At 47.9% G+C, this 21,095-nt stretch overlaps 1 long non-coding RNA gene across 1 annotated transcript; it reads left to right on the plus strand.

The window, feature by feature from the left end:
• The first annotated feature begins 1,221 nt into the window (after positions 1 to 1,221).
• Positions 1,222 to 2,415, plus strand: LOC308611543. The gene is made up of 2 exons (XR_014014960.1): positions 1,222 to 1,541; positions 1,959 to 2,415. It is a non-coding gene; the product is annotated as an uncharacterized lncRNA (long non-coding RNA).
• The last annotated feature ends 18,680 nt before the right edge of the window (positions 2,416 to 21,095 follow it).

Raw genomic sequence — 21,095 nt, forward strand, 5'->3', positions numbered from 1 at the left:
AGAGCCCAGACTTCTGGTTCCACTGGTGCTGCCTTGTGTGACCTTGGACAGAGAATTACATTTCCACTGAGTCTCAGATACCACGTAGGAAGTGGGTCTCCAACAAGATGGTCACTAAGTGTTCATCCACTTTAGACTTCTAATCCCTCAGGCAGGGAGGGCCCGTGCCTTCCTCCTGGGTACTTGGGCGGTGCCGCCAGTTGTTTTGTTTTTAATCTCAGAGGTTTTCAGGGTAGTGCCAACAAATGCTAGGGCTAAGAGAGGCTCATGGCAAGCATTAAAAGCCACTTTATTTTTTAAGGAGGCTTACTATGGTTATTTGTAGTCGTTCAGATCAGGTCCCCTATTCAGTCTGGTGGCCTTTCCATGCAGTCAGTTGGGCTTCCAGCAGCCAGCTGGCTGGTTGGGGTCTTAGGGAGATGCAGCTGCAAACACTATCTGCATTGTCTCTGGAAAGGTTCTGAAGGTATGCCCACCCACCAGGTTCCAGAGCTAGGAGAAGGTTGGGCCAAATTTTGTGAGGGTATGGTTTCTGCTGCACAAAAATGAGATTCCTTTAATAAAAAGGAGGGAGGCTATTTTCCACTTAACCTTCATTCGTTCATTCAACAAACATGCCCACTATGCACCACTCGTTGCCAGGTGCCATGCTGGGCACAAGGAGGGAGATAGTGAGCAAAAGCCGCATGGTGCCCATTTTTCTGGAGCTTGTCTTCTCAACATCAGCGGTACTGATTTTTTGAGCCAGGTAACTCTTTGTTTGGGAGACTGCCCTATGCATCGTGGTGTGTTTAGCAGCATCCTTGTCCTCTACCCACTAGACGCCAGCAGCAATTATGACAACCACAAATGTGTCCAGGCATTGCTAAATGTCCTGGAGGGGGTAGGGTGGCCAGAGTCACCCCCGGTTGAGAACCACTGGCCTAAAGGGAAGACAGACGAGACGGTGGCCAAAGAACGGCACAAGTGATGCATCATTTCAAAGGCAGTCGTGCTCTGAAGGGGTAGGAGCACAGTCATAAAGAAAGCAGTTCACAGAGTCAGACTGGATTTAAAACCAACTCTCTTGGCATGGACATATATACACACACACGCTACCAAAGGTAAAATAGATAGCTAGTGGGAAGCAGCTGCATCGCACAGGGAGAGCAGGTCGTTGCTGTGTGTCTACCTAGAGGGGTGAGATAGGGAGGGTGGGAGGGAGACGCAAGAGGCAGGGGATATGGTGATATATGGATACGTATAGCTGATTCACTTTTTGATACAGCAGAAACTAACACACCATTGTAATGCAATTATACTCCAATAAAGATGTTAAAAAATTAACTCTCTCAAATTATTCTTTAGTAACTTTCCAGTTCTTCCATTATTGTTCGGGTTATTCTTCTGGATGTAGAAAATCATAATGGAATGCCAAGAGACTTTTTTCTTTTTTTTTATTTCAGCCTCAAAATGGCCTTTCCAGCCCAGGGTCCATCATGGCCACTGAGAAGTTATGGAAAACGGATGTGGCTGAGGCTTTAGATCTTAATGAAAAGCTGGTAGGTATACCCAGCATCAGTCCCCTCCTGTCCAAACCTGCGTGCCCTGCAGATAGTTTACACATCAACCTCACATACATGTTTAGTTGTTACAGTAGCTCCACGAGACCCATCTCCTATCCCAGCATGGGCTGGAAATTGCAGAGCCCAATTCCTTGAAAGACTGGGTAGTAAGAATGAATGTTTATATCTGTTGTCATTCCCCCCCCCCACCAATTCTCAAAATGGCATAGTGTAAATGGATGCGGGGGAAAATGAAAGTCATACTAAAAGCCCCAAATGCACTCATTTGCAAAGCATGTGTTTCTTCTCTGCAACTGCAGAAAATGAATGAAACAGAATTAGACGTTTGCCTCCTCAAAGTGGCCACCAGCGGTCTTGGGCCAGGCCTCTTACCTGTGAAACGCTTTCTCGTAGTACTTGGATATGAGGAAAACCCTCGGGACTATGATGAACATCAAAGGTATGTCAGGTCACGTGTCCATGAAACACCTCTCCCCAAAAGAGAGGGAGAGAGTCCACCAGCTTCGACAAAGAGACCTCTACCTGGTGTTTGATAAGATCACCCTACTCAAGAACCAGCTGCAGAGGAAAGAAGAGCTTTTCAGACGATACGAGAAGGACATTGAACAGCTCAAGTATGGCCCGTGTCCCTGGCAGAAGGCCCAGGCCTCCATTCTCCAGGCTAAACCTCGGGGCAGCTGCAGACCCGTAGGGACCAGGACAAGAGGACAGAGGCCTGGGTGTGGAGGGGGGAGGCGGGATGGTGACTCAGGGCCTGATGGACCCAAGTCTCTGGGCAAGAAAGCAGCAGTTAAAGTACCCTACTGTTAAGGAATAAGGTGCACCTTTTATAAATGTGTCTGATGTTTCACCATGTGTGTGCTTTTCATAATTCCATCCTATTTTCAGTGGTATCCGTTCCCCCACCCTCTCTGGGAAATTGGGAGGGGCTGGTAGCATAACCGTTGCCCCCTTCATGCTGCACGTCCACAGCCAATGGGCTATTTATTCTGCCCTCTAGTCCCCACATCTTCAGCCTTCCCCCCACTTGTAAGGAAACCGCGAAGCCAGGCATATATGGAAGTGTTCTGAGGATCTCCCAGGTCGGGAGCATTGGTGGTGAGTGAGAAAGCTGAGGAGAAAAGAGACTTTGTCTCTCCCGTGTGCTCAGGCAGAGCAAAGTGTCGGTTCAGATGTACCAGTCACAGGTGGCAAAGCTGAAGGACGACATCTCCAAAGAGGCCTAAGAAAAGGTGCTGCTGAAGGAGGCCCTGGCGCACATGGAAGAGCGGCTGCACCAGGAGAAGAGGGTCACCAGGGCGATCAGGCAGCAGAAGGTGAGAGGTCCCTGCTCGGAGCAGAGCCTCTGAGGCTGCCCCTCAGCTCCCTTTAGAAACAGCCAACTGAGGTCCCAGTGGGATCCAGGCAGCACAGAATGCATTCGCTCATTGCAAAGGAAGGTGGCAGAATAGCTTTAGCGTTAGGCAGACTTAGGTTTAGACTCTTGTTCTGCCACTTACTGTGTGACTTCAGGCAGCTTTTTTTTTTTTAACATCTTTATTGGAGTATAATTGCTTTACAGTGTGGTGTTCGTTTCTGCTGTATAACAAAGTGAATCAGCTATATGCATACGTATATCCTCAGATCCCTCCCTCTTGTGTCTCCCTCCCGCCCTCCTTATCCCACCCTTCTAGATGGTCGCAAAGCATTGAGCTGATCTCCCTGTGCCATGCGGCTGCTTCCCACTAGCTATCTATTTTATGTTTCGTAGTGTATATATGTCCATGCCACTCTCTCACTTTGTCCCAGCTTACCCTTCCCCCTCCCCATGTCCTCAAGTCCATTCTCTACATCTGTGTCTTTATTCCTGGCATGCCCCTAGGTTCATCAGAACATTTTTTTTTTTAGATTCCATATATATGTGTCAGCTTATCCTCTCTGAGACTCATAGTCTAGCTTGCCTCTATGTTTTTAAACTTTCTTTTTTTTTAAGTTAATTTTTATTTTATATTGGAGTATAGTTGATTTACAGTGTTCTGTTAGTTTCAGGTGTACAGCAAAGTGATTCAGTTATACATACACATATATCTATTCTTTTTCAGATTCTTTTCCCATATAAGTTATTACAGAATATTGAGTAGAGTTCCCTGTGCTATACAGTAGGTCCTTGTTGATTACATATTTTATATATAATAGTGTGTATATGTTAATCCCAAACTCCTAATTTATCCCTCCCCACCACATTTCCACTTTGGTAACCATAACTTTGTTTTCAAAGCCTGTGAGTCTGTTTCTGTTTTATAAATAAGCACATTTGTATCATGTTTTTTAGATTCCACATATAAGTGATATCATATGATACTTGTCTTTGTCTGACTTACTTCACATAGTATGATAGTCTCTAGGTCCATCCATGTTGCTGCAAATGGCATTACTTCATTCTTTTTTATGGCTGAGTAGTATTCCACTGTATATTTGTACCACATCTTCTTTATCCACTCCTCCATCGACATTTAGGCTGCTTCCATGTCCTGGCTGTTTTGAACAGTGCTTTCTGAGACTCATAGTCTAGCTCGTCTGTATTTTTTTAACTTTTGATAATTCGTGTATTTTATCTTGTTCTTTCTATCCAGATAACTCTTTTTTCTACCAGTTGTATTGAGACATAATTGACACACAGCACTGTACTGAGCTTAAGGGTGTCCAGCATCATGATCTGACTTCCCTGCCTCCTGCAATGATGACCACAATCAGTTGAGTGAACAGCCCGAGTGTTTTTAAAGGCAGCGATTCTGATTTTCATTGCTCTGTCAGGTGACAGGGATACACCGAGGAAGAAGCTCTCTGAGAATAAAGATTTGGGTTTGCTCTTCTGAGTAGCCAGAATAGTACTCCAGTCTTTCTGACTTGGGGCTGTGTATTTGTACACACATCCTTGCATGTATGTGTGTACATGTGAGTATGTGCTGTGGGTTGGCATGTGTGTGTATTTGTATGTGTGTGTTTGTTGCCTGCATGAGCTCTAAGGAGGCCAAGGTGATAGAAGGGTGCCCTTCTCCTCAACCAGGAGGTGATGGTCAGATAGTTCCTTGCAGAAGCCTGCCCTCCATCCTGCGAACCTTCCAGGCAATAAGTTTCCAGACAGCAGGCTCTCTGGCTTAGAGCCCCAGAAATGAAAAGTGGCTGTCCTGCTCTGAGGGAGCCTGGATGCGGTGTTTCCAGTGCTCACTGCTGTGAATTAAACATCACAGGCCTTAGTCTCTGTGTGACATGGGGCTGCCTCAGGCAGAGGACAGTTTCCTTTCACACCAAGCAATGCCAGGGAGAGCTGGGCCAGTGACAGAGTTGTGACTTTCCCTTTGATGTGCCCTCTGGAGAGCTTACCCCTCCCCGAAGTGCCCACCCCCGCCCCCAGGGCTTGGCAGACTAGGTCCCAAAGCAGAGACACCAGACCACAGAATGGGACAGAGAAGGGCCCAAAAAAAAGCCATTGTCATGTACTGAAAACCTGAGGATTTACATAATGAGGTTTCACATGCTTTATTCCTGGGCTGCCTCATTCACACACAACGCAAGGGACGTGCCAGCCTGTTTGGCGCTGGACATCCCTCAGCCGAGAAGGGGCTGAAATGGCCAAGTTGAACCTGTGTCAGGGTCCCCAGAAGAGCTACAGCTAGTAGCTTTCAAATTCGTGGAATTCACAACTGGGGGAAAGACTTACCAAGGGGCAGGCACCTGCTCCACACCACACATGCTTCATCTCTCCCATCAACCCGCAAGGGATTCTGGCAAGTGTCGGCCCCTTAGAGAGAGGGGAAAGCTGATTTGACAGAGGGTACCGTTCCCTGGCTACTAAGTGGCAGAAACAGGATTTCCTCCCCACCTGCTGCCCTCCCCCGCCCAGGTTCACTTTTCCACACCCCTTCCTTCTTTGTCTCCCTTACCAGGGTGGCCCCCTTGGATACCTCGCACCATTGCTCCTGGGGGTTTCACTCCAGGACTCAGGTTTGCATTTCAGGCTTGTTGTTAATATGTTGTCAGAAGTCCCTGTTTGTCAGGAAGAAAACAATAATACATTTTAAGTTTTGCTGGATCCTAAAGGGCACTTGTGTACATCTGTCTTGGTATCCGTTCCTTCCAGGGAGTATATCTTCGTTGTCTTTAAGCAGAAATTAACAGAAAGTAGAATTCCTCTTTTCTAAGTTTTACACTTAGTATTTTCACAAGGAGCCTTAGTTTTTTAGCCTCCTGTATAAAACTTTGAAACTCTTCACCCGTTCACAGAGGTTGCACGGTTGAAGCACTGAGATGAAATTACACATCTTATGCTTCAGAATTGACCCCCCCCAAAAAAAAATGGAGTTTGTAGTTTTAATGTTTGACCATCTCTTCACCAAGCAGACCTTTCAAGAATCAAAAGTCCTATTTCCACACTAATATCTCTGGCTGTGAGAATGAGACTTGGTATAAGATGCTGGGCCTTCACAGCGAACTGGGCCTGTGGCTCTGTCCATGTGGCAGAGGACGGGAACCGCGGCCCAGGCCGTGCTCACTCGAATCCACATCCCACATCACTCGAGAAGCCGGCAGTGTCTCTCAGAGTTCAGAGGCCAGATTTGGAGTCAAATAAATAGGGGTCAAGCCCCACCGCTGCCCCGAATGACCCTGAGTAAGTGGCTTGACCTCTGTATCGCAGGTTCCTCAACAAAAGCAACCAAAACTGTTAGCAAGGGGCCTCCTCCGTGGGGCAGTGTGAGGGTTAAATGGCAAAATGCCTGCAGTGTCTGACACATCGCAAGCCCCGTTTCTAAGGGGGAAGAATAGGCAGCTCATGGATGGGTGGGGATTCCTCTATTTCTTTCAGGGAGCTTCCTGCCAGCTGACGCCTTCCCCGGTCCTCCCAAAGCCGCCAGCTCTTATGGGACACGCTCTTCTCTTTGGTGAATACGACTAGGGCCACGGCCAAGAAAGGACCCAGATACCTTTTGTGAATGGGCTAAGGCTGGGATTTTCAAGAGGAAATTGTTAAATGCACAGAAGTTGCCACTTGGGAAGCACGCAAGCCCTTTCTTAGGGCTTGAAGTGTAAGAAAGGCTGAAGGGCACCGGCTGCTTCTGGCAGGAGAAGCCGCTCAGCTCTCCTGCCAATCAAATCTCCAGCCAATGAAGTCCTGTCTAGGGGGCATGACCACTGCTTTGTCTTGTGGTCTCAGCCAGGAAAACCCCCTAACCTTCCCTCTGCTTATTTAGCTCACATCCCTCTTCTTTAAGATGAGAATAAAAATGGCACCTAGCTCGTAGCCTTCCCAATGGGAGCTTGTATACAAAACCCTTAGTACATAGGACCACTAAGCATACACGCTCTCCTACCATCATCATTATCCTCACTATTCTATTTAACTCACTGTCTTCCAAGATTTCCTTGGGCCCAGGTATTGTCAAGATTCTGGCTTCCTCCTTGCACTTGTGTGTTTTGTTTGTTTGTTTGTTTTTGCGGTACACAGGCCTCTCACTGTTGTGGCCTCTCCCGCTGCGGAGCACAGGCTCCGGACGCGCAGGCTCAGCGGCCATGGCTCACGGGCCCAGCCGCTCTGCGGTATGTGGCATCTTCCCGTACCGGGGCATGAACCCGCGTCCCCTGCATCGGCAGGTGGACTCTCAACCACTGTGCCACCAGGGAAGACCGAACTGTATACTTTCAAATGGTTAAGATGGTAAATGTTATGTATATTTTACCATAATTAAAAATTAAAAATGTTAATTATTTGGGGAAAAAATGCCGTTGGGGACTTTATAATGGATGGCTCAGTCTGTTAGCACTGGACTTACCATTCAATCTCAATATCGTTAAAAACAGGATGACCAGACATTATGTGCTCACTGTGTGATGCAGGATGGATCACACAGTACCGCCTGTGAAGGCGACTGGACAACAAAAAGACTTTGATCTCTTCAGATCTCTAGATCTAACTATTTGTTTACAGGAAACATGGGGAAAAGAGGAACAAGTTAACTGAAACCAAGAAGAAGTGATCAGCCAAATCCAGTATGTGAATGTTCTACAGGACAAAAGACCCAGTTTCTACAACAAATCAGTGGCTGGGGGATAAAAAAGGTCAGGGGCGGGGTGTTGCTGTTACAGAATTAAAGACATTTCAGAGACATAACAACCAAGTGTAATGTGAGGACATTGTCTGGATCCTGATTCTAACAAACCAACAGTAAAAAAGATATCTCTGAGAGAATCAAGGAAATGTGAGCATGGACTGAATATTAGATGATATTCAGGAATGATAATAAGTATTTTTAGCTGTGATCATGTCAAGGCAGGGATAATGTAAAGGAAAAAATAGTCCTTTCATTTAGGATGTCTTTATGGGTGAAATGACACAACTTGCTTTAAATTAACCTAGAAAACAACTCAAAAAGGAAGAAAAAAGAATGAAAGAACACTGGGAAAATGTTGAAGCTGGATGATGAATACATGGAGTTAATCGCACTCTTCTCTAGTTTTGTGTGTGTTTCCAAAATCCCAGAATAAAAAACAATTTTTATGTAGGCAATCTCAAAGGAACATACAGACACACACACAAACAGAGTGAGCTGCAACCAAAACATAAGCAAATGAGGAAGCCATTTGCCTTTAGTAAGTGCAGGAAAAGGGAGATTAAGCCTTGGGCCTTGAAAAATGAGCTAACCAAGTCTAAGATGCCTGTATTAAGCTGGCACCCTCAAAGCTGCTCCACACCCTGGCAAGAGGAGGGCTTAAAAACTTTTTTTTTCTGGACTTTCAGAAAGGGGAGCCTATGAAAACCTGTAGTTTTCAATGTGGCTCTGGAGGGGAAAACTAATAATGGCCACAATACTGATGATGATGATGATCACCCTGAAGATTTGTAACCACGTGGGTCTGGGGCTCAAGTTTATACTCCATGTATTCAGTGGGAAAACTCCCAAGTTGAGGAAATAAATGTTAGTGTTCAGAGGTTATTAGCATCCCTGGCATCCAGCTGAAACAAACAAAAAAGACTTCCGAGAGCAAAGCAGCCAGGAATCAGACCCCTCAGGATTCCCACAGATTAAGTTCAATCAAGAATGAGATCACAGTCAAATTACTAAACATCCAAGCAATAAGTCAGTATGAGCCAGAGTAAGCAGACACAACAAACAAGACATTGAGACACCACCCCACTGCCACTCCCACCCAAAGATTTCAGATGTTGGAATTATCAGATAACAGATTCTAAAATCACTATGTGTTCAATATTTGTTTAAAGAAGGCTTTTAAAATGAGCAAGGAATGAGACTATCAAAAATGGCCAGGCATTTGTCCTCAGGAGTTTGTGGGAGCACAGGAGAGCTATTTGACCCCTGTACATTTGGCTTTTCCATTCTGGTGGGAAAAACAGATTTCTTTACAGAATCAAATTATGCTGGCAATAAAAATTCAAGTGCTTCCAGGAGCCCGAGAGGAAATATGATCAGTGCATTGGGCAGGCAGAACATAGGCTGTATCTAAAGAGGGAGCCTCTTCTCAGCCCCAGCAGATTGTTGATCTATATACAAGAAGAGAGTCCAGGTATTGCCAGATATTCCCATTTTCCCAAAAAAAGGCATAAATCCAGATGTCAATGATCTGTACATGTTGGCTACTGTGGTAGACATCTGGTTTTTGTCACCTAATAGCAATTGACCTCTCTTCTAAAATATTATGGTGTTATGATCCCCCTTTGGGGACAACACCTTTCTCCTAGTCTCAGTCCAGTTTCTCAGAGATGGTGTTGATTCCACCTCTGGCTGCAGGGCTGGGCATGTGGCTCAAGCTCAGCCAATCAGAGCAGTCTCCTGGGCCACAATAATTGGCTCAGCAATGGGCTTTTGACCCACCCAGAGAAAATGAGAAGCAGTGAGGCCATTGGGGGAAGCTTAAGAAAAAGACTCTTATCCTTCCCTATGGAATTCAAAGCTGAGAAGATGTAAGGGCTGGAGCTTCGGCTGCCTTTTTGTGACCATTATAGAGAGATTCTGTCTAAGGTTGGATCCACATGGTTCAAAGAATCCCTGAGAGCTGGAGAGAGGTCAAGGCCTCATGATATCATCTGAGCCTGAACCCAGAGGTTCCCTCTAGACTTTTCATTTTTGGTAACCAGTGAATTTGCATTCATGCTGAAGACAATTTGAATAGGTTTCTCTGTCACTCCACAGAAAGAGGCCTCTCCCTTCAGCAATTAATTAAAAGTCTTTTAACACGCTGGGAAAGCCAGACAAACATATCTGAGGGCTGACCATGGACCTTCAGTCTGCGGTCTCAGCACCTGGCCCCCCCTCTCCTTCTGTACTCTTGTCCCTAGCTTCTCTGATGACTCATCTTCTGGCCTCCATTCCCACTGCTCCTGCCTTGGACCATCCTCTTCTCTCCCTGCTCTGCCTCCGGAAATCCTACTCATCCTTCAGAACTCAAGTCAAATGGGTCCTTTTTTCTTAGTGCTTTTCCTGACAACCCCACCCTAAGCCCTACCCGAGGCAGAAGAAGATACCTCTCCCTCCATCCCCAGGCCCCTCTGACCCCCCAACCGATGAACACTCAGCCCTTCTGCTGAGGATCCTAATTACCCAGCCACGTTCCTGTCTCGCCTGCTTCTTGACCGTGATCCAAATTCAGACCCAGATTAGAAGGGATGATATTTGAGGCTTAAGTTTCAAAAAACAATCAGTTCTTAGGAGAAGTCAGAAAACATGGTGAAAGATGAGAATTTGGGTCAGGGATTCGAAAGAAAAGAACAGTTGTTCCGCGGAAAAGAGAGGGTCTATGTGGAGTGCAGTGAGGAAGGAGGAACCACTGGACATATTTAGACCAAACGAAATGATTCAGAGGAAACCTGAGAAGAAATGTCTAGAGAGGCATGAGATTGATCTGACTGTAAAGGAATACAAAAAATGTGTGACGGGAATGACCCAAAACAACAACGACAAAATGCCCAAAATAGGTGCACTGTTCACATGAGAAAAGAATGCGGACAGCAGCAAGACGCTGAGAAACCTCCAGAAAACAAGAGAGAAGGTGACAAAGGATGAGGTCATTTCAAACCAGATAAACTGGGAGTCTTTCTATGGATTGAAAGGGGTTTTTCAAAAGCTAGGGCTCATGTTGGCTTGCCCCTGATGGAAACTCAGGGCACCGAGGCCTTCTGGAATTTTCTGTTCAACAGACAGACACAGGGAGGGTCCCAGGAGGCCAGGCAGTGGCTAGATGTACCAAAAGAACTACCATGGGTCAAAGGACAAAACAAACAAGGTGTCAGTTTATGAGCCACCCCAGGCAAGCACTGTCTCGCTTTTTACTTCTAAGGACCATGGGACCTTGTCCACAGTTCCCATGCCTCCTACCGTGGGACCAGTTTTTTCTTCATGTGATAAAATACCTAAGCCGGAGAGTATCCAATCACAGCGGGCTTTAACCTTTGTTGGGGACATACCTGGTTGAGGCTCTGAGCCCTCTTCCCAGAAAAATACACACAGCCTCAGACACAACAAAGTTTCCTTCCCGTTTAAGCAGCTTATACCCGCCCTGGGGCCCATCTCTTGAACAATATTTCCTAAACTCATTCACTTAATCAAAAAAAATTCATTGAGTGCCAGCTACCTGGTACCTGCCAGGAACTGCTGCCAGGTACTGCTCCGGGCACCAAGGATACAGGGATCCTCGCCTCATGGAGTGGACCTTCCAGTTTGTATCTGAGCCCTCAAATGATCAGAATGTCTGGCGAAGCGGCCCGGGAATTCAGTGATTCTGACATGGGGCCAGAATTAGGACCTGTCGTCCCAAAGAGCCCCAGCTCAAACACCCCTTCTGTAAGGAGAGAGGGGAGGAGTGTATTGAAAGCATGTGCTCTAACTGGGAAGCTCATAGCCTGCTGAGGGAGTGTAGAGGGTGCCTGCACTTTGGAAAAATGTTTGGCAGAATCTCATAAAGCCGGATGTATGTGTGACCCAGAAATTCTACTCCTAGATATATACCCAAAAGATATGTGCACATGTGCATACCAAAAGGCATACACAACGGCCCCCAAATATCCCTGGTGTTCACACCTCTGTGTCCCCTCCCCTTGAGAGTAGGCAGGACTGTACCTTATTTCTAATCAGTAGATGCTGCAAAGGTGATGGGCATGTCATTTCTGTGATTATGTTACAGAAGATTGTAACTTCCATCTTGCCTGGAGACTCTCTCTATGGACTCTCACTGGCTTTGATGAAGCAAGCCACCTTATGGAGAGGCCCACATGGCAAGAAACAGTGCAAGATCTCCGGCTAACAGCCAGCAAGGCGGTGAGGCCCTCAGACTAACAACCCTCTGGGAACTGTATCCTGCCAACCACCACATGAACTGGAAAGAGGATCCTTCCCCAGCTGAGCCTCAGATGAGACCCCAGCCCTGGCCACCTCCCTCATTGCAGCCTGGGAGAGACCCTGAGCAGAGAACCCAGCTAAGCAGTGCCCGGATTCGTGACCCACAGAAACTGTGACATAAGTGTGTGTTTTTGGGATCCGTTAAGTTTGCCGTAATTTGTTCTGCAGGAATAGATAACAGAGTGTAATGCAATGCAGCAGTGAGAATGAATGAACCACAGCTACATCAGACAACGTGGTCGAACCTCACATAGTTGAGTGAAAGAAACCAGGCAGCAAATGGAATCTGTAAGATTCCATTTCCATGAAGTTCAAAACCAAGCAGAATTAATCTATGATTGGAAGTCAGACAAGCGGGAGGGGGTAACAAGAATGAGCACAGGGAGTCTTCTCGGAGGGGCGGGGGTGGGTGGTGATGTTCTGCTTCTTGTTCTGGGTTCTGGTTAGGGTGGGTGCATACACTTTGTGAAAATTCTTCAAGTGTACACTTATCAGTTGTGCTCTTTTCGAGATGTATATTATGTTTTGAAAACAAAACTTTACAAAAAAGAAAATATGCTGGAGTCCAACAGCTAGGGTTCGAATCTTGGACCTATCACTTACAAGATTTGTAACTGGGCAAGTTACTTGACTTTTCTGAGCCCGCTTCTGTGAAATGGGCTGGGCCAAGAATTAAATAAAACAGTGCATGGCATAGCGGCTGGTACCTAACAAGCCTCAGTAAATATTAGCTAGTTTGGTTAACCTCATTCATAGTGGTTCATTGTTAATCCCCCCCAAAAAAGTAGTGGAGGTTGATTTGCCTGGATGCCTGAAAGTCGAATATATGGAGTTGTCTTGCACATGCCACGCCACAGAGACCAGTTGGATTCTCAGAATCCCTCTAGCAGCGATCAGGGGAGCTCAGCCTGCCTCTGACACCAACACCCAGAAATGTCCCTGGGCAACAAGCAAGATGATATGCGAGTGTTCTGAGGTCAAGTTTGCTCTGGGTTGGGACTGAGACGATGCAAATCAAAGCTCTCCCCAGGATGGCTGTGATCGGGTTGAGATGGTGCTGTCCTCCCACATCATCAAGAAAGCAACAAAAACAAGCAAACAGACAGACAGCAACGCGGACATTCACAGAAGGAGTCTGTGGTACCGGGCACAGTTTACTACTTCACACATATTAACCCATTTGGTCTTTACAGTCAATGCTGTTATTACCTCCATTTTACAGGTGAGAGAAGTGAGGTACAGACAGAATAAAACAAACAAACAAACGAAACCAGGCCGATCAGAGGTGGGATCAGCACCCTTCATCTGCAGTTTTCAAACAGAACATACAGACTGACCTCCCTGGCGAAGCTTTTTTTCTGTTTTTTTGTTTGTTTGTTTTAGAGAGAGTGGTTTTTTGGTTTTGTTTTAATTTTTTAAATTAATTAATTAATTAATTTTTGGCTGTGTTGGGTCTTCGTTTCTGTGCGAGGGCTTTCTCCAGGTGTGGCAAGCGGCGGTCACTCTTCATCGCGGTGCACAGGCCTCTCACTATCGCGGCTTCTCTTGTTGCAGAGCACAAGCTCCAGACGTGCAGGCTCAGTAGCTGTGGCTCACGGGACTAGTTGCTCCGCAGCATGTGGGATCCTCCAAGACAAGGGCTCGAACCCACGTCCCCTGCATTGGCAGGCAGATTCTCAACCACTGTGCCACCAGGGAAGCCCCCTGGCAGATCTCTGATTTGCAAGAGATGAGCATCCCAACCAGCCTTGTCTCTATCTGAGAAAACACCTGGGTGACTTCTCATTTTCTGACAGGGGAAGGGGGTGAGCACGGCCACAGAAGGCCTCAGTGACCAGCTGTGATTTTGTGGTTTGAATTTATTTTTGTGAACCTGTGTGTGTGTGTGTTTGTGTGTATAAAAACCTGCATTTCCTTAGCCCATAGCGTCAGGTTATGAATGGACTGTGGAGCCTCCAATGGCCCTTTGCTCTCCCATCTGTCACCTACTCAACAGCTTAGCTACTTCCTGATCCTTGAGCACTCTTTCTCTCTTTTACTCTCCCTTTCTCCTGTTCCAGCTCTTTCCCTGGCTCTCTCTTACCCCTTAAAGGCTGGGCAAGCTCCCTACCTCTTCCAGGCAGGAGGCCAGCATTCATTTCTTGTTGGAATGCAGGGGACAACAAGCAGATCTGGGGAGGGGGCACAGTGGATGGGCTCTCCCAGTCAAGGACAGCCCAGGGAAGGTAACTGTGGCCGAATGAGGTTTTATGGGGCAGAGGTCCTGCAGGAAAGAAGCCCAGTGGGTGGCAGGAGAGGTCCCTGGCAAGCCCCAGCTACCCCCTCCTGGCCTCAGCTCCCTCCCCCTCTTGCTGCAGGCACTGCCCAAACTTCAGGACAGCCGGAAGCCCAGATTGTTCAGGGCTGAGGGAAAGCAGGTGGTGAGCATGGGTGTCTCGTGGCTGTGACACCTGTCACCTGTGGTCCCCGGGGAAAATACCGTCCCATCACAGTCATCTAGATTCAAATCCTGTTCTGGCTGTGTCACCTTGGTCACATACCTCCATGTCTCTTGAGCCCTATTTTCCTGTTCAAGTGGGAGTGACGTGATAGAAATAACACCCGTCACGACACTTTTGAGCGCTTCTCTGCAGAGCTCCGAGGTCCAGGTGTTTCACACACACCTACTGCCCCAGGTTATGCTGAGGATTAAATGAGATGATCCACAGGAAGGACTGGGACAGAGCCCTGCGGGTGGAAAGCCCGGAGTTAACATCACTCGCTCCAGTATTAGGAGGACAGCTGGGAATGACAAAGCTGGGACCTGGACCCAGGCCTTTCAGACACCAGCATCCTGATGTTGATGGAGATACAGTACAGCCTTGGTAGCCACCCAGAGCTCAAGAAGATTGATTGATTACAGGCATCACCAAGGAGCCCATATAAGCTAGAAATCTCTTTTTTTTTTTTGGCCATGCCTTGTGGCTTGCAGGATCTTAATTTCCCCACCAGGGATTGAACCCGGGCCATGGCAGTGAAAGCACCAAGTCCGAACCAGTGGACCGCCAGGGAATTCCCCAGGTGCAGTATTTTGAACACCCCATCATCGCAAAGTACAACTCTCACTCAGCCCAGGACATGCTATGATAAAGCCATGAGTTATTGGGGTATTTTAGTTTCTGTTTTTGAAATTTAAGTGGAAGACATGGAACTGGGTTTTAAGACTTTCACACACCCTTTGAGATGACTGTGGCATCCTGTGGGGAGCGGCAGGATCCAATCAAGATTTGGCAATTTCTGCTCCAGTGAGCCTGAATGTCAGCTTTGTTCTCCGTTTAGTATTTCCTCATCGAGAGATGGACTAATGGCAACATAGGCTCTCCCAAGCCTATCAGGGGGCCAAGGGCGGCACCGGCTCCAGGCTGGCCTGGATGGGCTCTGCAGGGTCTGGCTGGCAATGAGCAGGGTTGCGTTCTGTGCTCATGTTGATGACACTGAAGACAAGCATGGAGCTGTGGGTGGGGCTGGGGAGGGCCAAGGCTACAGAAGCCTAGGTCCTGGGGTAAGGACAGTTCAGCTCAGCAGCTCAAGAGTAGGAGGCAAGGCTGTGGGCGGGTGGCAAGGGCTGCCCCTGTTCATTCACTCATTCATTCATTCAGGCACTGTTCTATGTACTGGTGACACAGCAGTGAACAAAAGAGAAAAAAAAAACCCTGCCCTCATGGAGCTTAAATTGGGGAGCAGGGGGGAGTTGGGAGTGGGGAGACTGACAACAAATAAGAGAAGGAAACTAAATAAATAGCATGTTAGAGGAGTGGTAAGATGAAGGGAAGAGCAATAGAGTGAGGTGTTTGTTTTGTTATTCATGTTTTTTGGGGGGGGTGTCTTTCATTTTGTTTTGTTTTTTTGGGTGGCATCATGGGGCTTGCAGGATCGACCAGGGATCGAACCGGGCAGTGAAAGCACCGAGTCCTAAACACTGGACCGCCAGGGAATTCCAAGACCCTTTTAAATAGGGTGATATTTGAGTAAAAATCTGAAGGAGCTGAAGGAGATCCCTGGGGGAAGTGCCTGGTAGGGAGAAGAAACAGTAACTGCAAAGGCCCTGAGGCAGAAATGTGCCTGGAGAGTTGAGCCTGACCCTCTCTGTTCCTCTGAAGTTACCACTCAGGGCCCCGGCCTCTGTGGTCACTCCTCATACATTCCTAAGGTCTTTCTGGTCGAAGGGAACTAACCCAGGCAGAACCTTCCAGGCTGACTGAGGGCCTGGAAGAGATTTCTAGGGACAAGTGCTGGGAGGGCTCTGCGATTCAACTGCAGGGTTGAAAAAGTCCTGAGGTTTTGCCAAGCTTTTAACAAATGCACAAGGAATTTGCAAGAATGCAACAAATTCATTCCTGGACCATGCTCCAGAGCTGCCTAATCAGAATCTCTGAGGTCTGTGCCAGGGAATGTGCATTTCTAAGAGCCTCTAGGCATGTGGGAGCATCTTTACCATATATTCCATCCCATATCGATTTCCATGATTTTTCTCTCTTATATCTTCTTCTAATTGACTAGAGTGGAGTCTGCCATCTTTCATCTTTCTCAGATGAATATTTTGAGTTTGTCTTGGGGCACCTTGTCCGTCATTTCCTGCCAGGGAAATGAGGCATTCTGTAGGTAGTCAGCAGGTCTGTTCTGCTCCCAGACAGAAGGGGCTGATCTGAAAAAGGTGACATGGGGTGAGGGGAGATAGTTGGCATTTGCATGTCTTCTCCACACGCTCCATCCCCCCAGCCCCGTGCCCATGGGGAGTGCGGGGGGGTTTCTTAAGGATCTGATCCAGGTCAACACTGGGGCCACCGTCTGACCTTATAGGGACTCAGGTGATGTTTGTAGAAGTAAAGAACACATGAATGAATAAACGCGAGTTTTGACAGGGAAGGACAGGAACAGTAAGGCTGTGGGCTTGTAAATACCCTTTTCCTAGCACGTGGGAGAATCTTCCATTCTTTCAGAAGTGTTCCTTCCACCCCACCCATCTCCCATCTCCACCCCCACCCCCAGAAGTGATGGTCCCCCCAGCTTACTCTGTTTTCTCCTCCACAACAGAGAGAACTAGAGATTCGGGTGGGACGGGGGGTACTAACCTCCAAGCTTCTCGTGGTTCAGCTCCATTACCCTCCCACGCCTGACCACCCCCTCCTCAACTCACCGAACCTAGAGCTAAGGTCAGTAGGAAGGATTCTTGAGTCTGCTCCTTCCCCGCTGTAAGACTTGGAGCTACTTCTGTGAACACTGAGCCTGTTTCTCCATCCTTGACACGGGGCTGGGGACCTCTAGAGGGCAGGTCGGGGAGGGCTCGCAGCGCTGCAGCGGGCTGTAATTGGCCGGGTGCTGCCAGCGCACCTCCCCCTCATCCTCGGGCACCGCGCACGCCACGCCCCTCCCCAGCTCGGCCGTCAGAATGGCGTTGCCGTGGCGACGTTTGTAAAAAGGCCGGGCGGGCGCGCGGGCTGCGGGCCTTCGCCTGGAGACTCCGCGGGAGGGCGGCAGAGCGGAGGTCAGGGCTCTCGGCGGAGGACGAGGCGTGGGCTTCTTCCTCTGGCCAGGTGAGAGCGGCGCGCGAGGAGGCGGCGGGCGGAAACCTGGGCCGGAGGAGGCCAGCCCTGCGAGGTCAAGGGCGTTGGGGTAGGCAGGGGACCCGGCGCCAGCCGAGTCCGAACTCTCTGATCCAGGCTCGGGTCGCCAGGAGCACCCCAGAAAAGGTGCCCCAACACCAGCCATTCCTTCCTAAGTGCAGCCCCTACCTCGCCCCCCAAGGGAGGCGGCACGGGAGCTTTAAGCCTCTCCTGGGCACTAGCTCTTGGATGTCCTGTGGGTATAGCTGGGATTAAGAGAGGAACCCCTGTTTCCCCTGATTTATGGACAACACCCACCCAATGGTCAGAGACAGACACACACACACACCCGCCCCTTACCTGAACTCCCCTTCTTTAAGGAACTTTGAGGCCACTGTAAACCTCAAAAGAAAGTTTGCTCCTATAGCCCAATTCTGAGCCATCCAAAGTAGTCGGGGGAACGCAGATGACTGAAGCCCTTTTGCTCTTTCCTGTGGCTGGTGCTCCATGGCGCTGAGTAAGAACGAATTCACAGAGCTCCACACATTCAAATTACTTTGACAGTGTTTTCACGCAAGGAAGTGATGCACAGGGCAAAATGAAGGTGGAGAAATATTGTCCAATCCAAAAGCTAAAGAGATAGAATTTAGGTTTTCCAAGGAGTCATCTAAGCTAGATACTGACAGGAAAAATGAAAGGTAGTTACTATCAAAGCTTCCTAGCCAGCTGGCTGTACTGACTTGCTTTGAGGTGTCCTTTGTATTTTCATTCACTCAGCAAGTGTTTCCCAAGCACCTACTATGTGTCAGGTTCTGCCCCCCCGCCGCCCCCTGCCCTGGAGAAGGGGTAATGCACAGAACTGGCAGGAACTGCAAAGGGTCTGACATTTGACCCTGTTTGAAAGTTAGTAAGTAAGGCTGCCCAGCTTATAGTTCCTGGCAGAAGACAAGAGACTCCTGGGGCAGAAACAAAGAACTTGATTACTCACAGCACAGCTGACATAACAGGCAGCAGAGCTGCATATGCACATTGGTTCCTGTTGCCCTGAAAGTCCCTCGGGGTGGTGCAGAGCAGCCAGTGTGGATGCTGTGCGCACAGTGGGTCTGTGTCCCAGGTAAGGAACTCCAAACTCAGGAAACTGCAATCTTTGAAAGGGGCTGCTAGCAAACCTGCCCAACTTTTGCCCCAGAAGGAGCCGTTATCTTTATTAGAAACATTACCTCTATCCTCCCAGGCTGTTTGCCATACAAGCAGCCTCGGAAAGTGAGTGCAGGACAAAATCTTTCAATGCCTTTGCTCTGAAGATGGGTACAAACACAAAATACCCATGAAGAATCGCTTCTGAACAAACTGAACACAGTCCTGGTTTTCCAGGAACATATATGTTAGTGAAAGAGAAACCAACAGCAAGCATAACTAAAGAAAGGAACAAGAACATGTCAGAGAATGATAAGTACAAGGAAGGAAACACAGCAGGGGAAAACTAGCAGGGGAATAACATGACTGAGGGTGCCTTTAGCCAGAGTGGTCAGTCAGGTGGTTGCCCCGAGGGGGGACGTCTGAGCAGAGAGAAGACCCCAGCCTTGGGGACGTCTGGGGTAAGAGCTAAAAAACAAATATGCACATGATCCAAGTTTAAGTTTTAGATTAGTGGCGTTTCCTGTGGTTTTCCTGCAGAAGAGACATTTCTTGGAAGTTTCCATTTTAGCTTAATTAGACTTGAATGTGTTGCGTGCTAACATGGTCCTCTGCAATTGAAGATTAATAACTGAAGGCAGCAGAGCATGGTTCTTTGGGAAGAGGAAATGTCTTTTCCCCTGTACACATGACAGCGAACTTAATCAAATGTATTTCTCATTATATGAAAGCATCAATATTTGTGGGACATCCACAGGCCTCAAAGTTTACAAATATAAACTATCCTGCTTATTTTTATTTCTCTTACTCCCAGGTAGGGTCTCGTCTTCCTTTCAGAGGATAGAATGCTGGTTTCAAGGACTTTCTTTTATTACATGTGCCAAGTGTCAGCAGACAGTGCAATTCCCCCACCCCTACTCTGCCCCACCAGCAGCAATGGAGGTTTGTACACTGGTTACATGCAAAGGCCCAGAGTTGTCACACACTTACTATTGTGTGACCTTAACTTCTCTGAGTCTCAGTTTCCTCATTTGTAAAGCGGGACAATACTGACACCTGCCTCGCAGGGTGGTTCTGAGGATGAAAAGAGGCCATGTGTGTAAAAGGATAGCCCAGTGCCTGGCACTTAGTAGGGATTCAGTGATGGAATGATGATGGAGATGTTGATGGAAAGCAGAGCCAGACCGGAGACCCTCTACGGTCAGACCTAGATGATTTTTGTTTTTATCCACAGTCTAACAACTTCACACTTCAGTGACCTTTCAGTTGAAAAGAGACTTTGGGGACTTTCCTGGTGGCTCAGCGGTTAAGAATCCGCCTGCCAATGCAGGGGACACGGGTTCGAGCCCTGGTCCAGGAAGATCCCACATGCCTCGGAGCAACTAAGCCAGTGCACCACAACTACTGAGCCTGCACTCTAGAGCCTGCGAGCCACAACTAGGGCCCGTGTGCCGCAACTACTGAGCCCACGTGCTCCAACTACTGAAGCCTGCACACCTAGAGCCCATGCTCCACAACAGGAGAAGCCACCACAATGAGAAGCCTGCGCACTGTGAGGAAGAGTAGCCTCCTCTCGCCGCAACTAGAGAAAGCCCACATGCAGCAACGAAGATCCAACACAGCCAAAAAAAAAAAAAGGAAAAAAAAGAAAAGAGACTATCTTTGACATGGCACTGAGATGGATCAGAATTCAAATATCATGTGAATTATCATCAACATCTTGGAACCAGCTGAAGTCACTGACATTTTTATGTTTTAAAACACATGTATATATGGGCTTCCCTGGTGGCACAGTGGTTGAGAGTCTGCCTGCCGATGCAGGGGACACAGGTTCGTGCCCCGGTCTGGGAGGATCCCACATGCCGCGGAGCGGATGGGCCCGTGAGCCATGGCCTCTGAGCCTGTGCATCCGGAGCCTGTGCTCCGCAACGGGATAGGCCACAACAGTGAGAGGCCCGCGTACCGCAAAAAAAAAATAAAATAAAAATAATAAATAAATAAAAATAAAAAAAATAAAAAACATGTATAGGGCTTCCCTGGTGACGCAGTGGTTGAGAATCTGCCTTCTAATACAGTGGACATGGGTTCGAGCCCTGGTCTGGGAAGATCCCATGTGCCGCGGAGCAACTAGGCCCGTGAGCCACAACTACTGAGCCTGCGCATCTGGAGCCTGTGCTCCACAACATGAGAGGCCGCGATAGTGAGAGGCCCATGCACCGTGATGAAGAGTGGCCCCCGCTTGCCACAACTAGAGAAAGCCCTTGCACAGAAACGAAGACCCAACACAGTCAAAAATAAATAAATAAAATTTAAAAACATGTATAGGGTTTACTTTGAAATGCATTAAAATATAAAATGTATAGATGGGTAGATATGTGATAAAGCAAATAGAACAAAATGTTGATTGTAGAATCTGGGTGGTGGTT

This window comes from Mesoplodon bidens (genome assembly GCF_964165515.1).
Source record: "Mesoplodon bidens genome assembly, contig: HAP1_SCAFFOLD_685, whole genome shotgun sequence".
Taxonomy (NCBI): Eukaryota; Metazoa; Chordata; class Mammalia; order Artiodactyla; family Ziphiidae; genus Mesoplodon; species Mesoplodon bidens.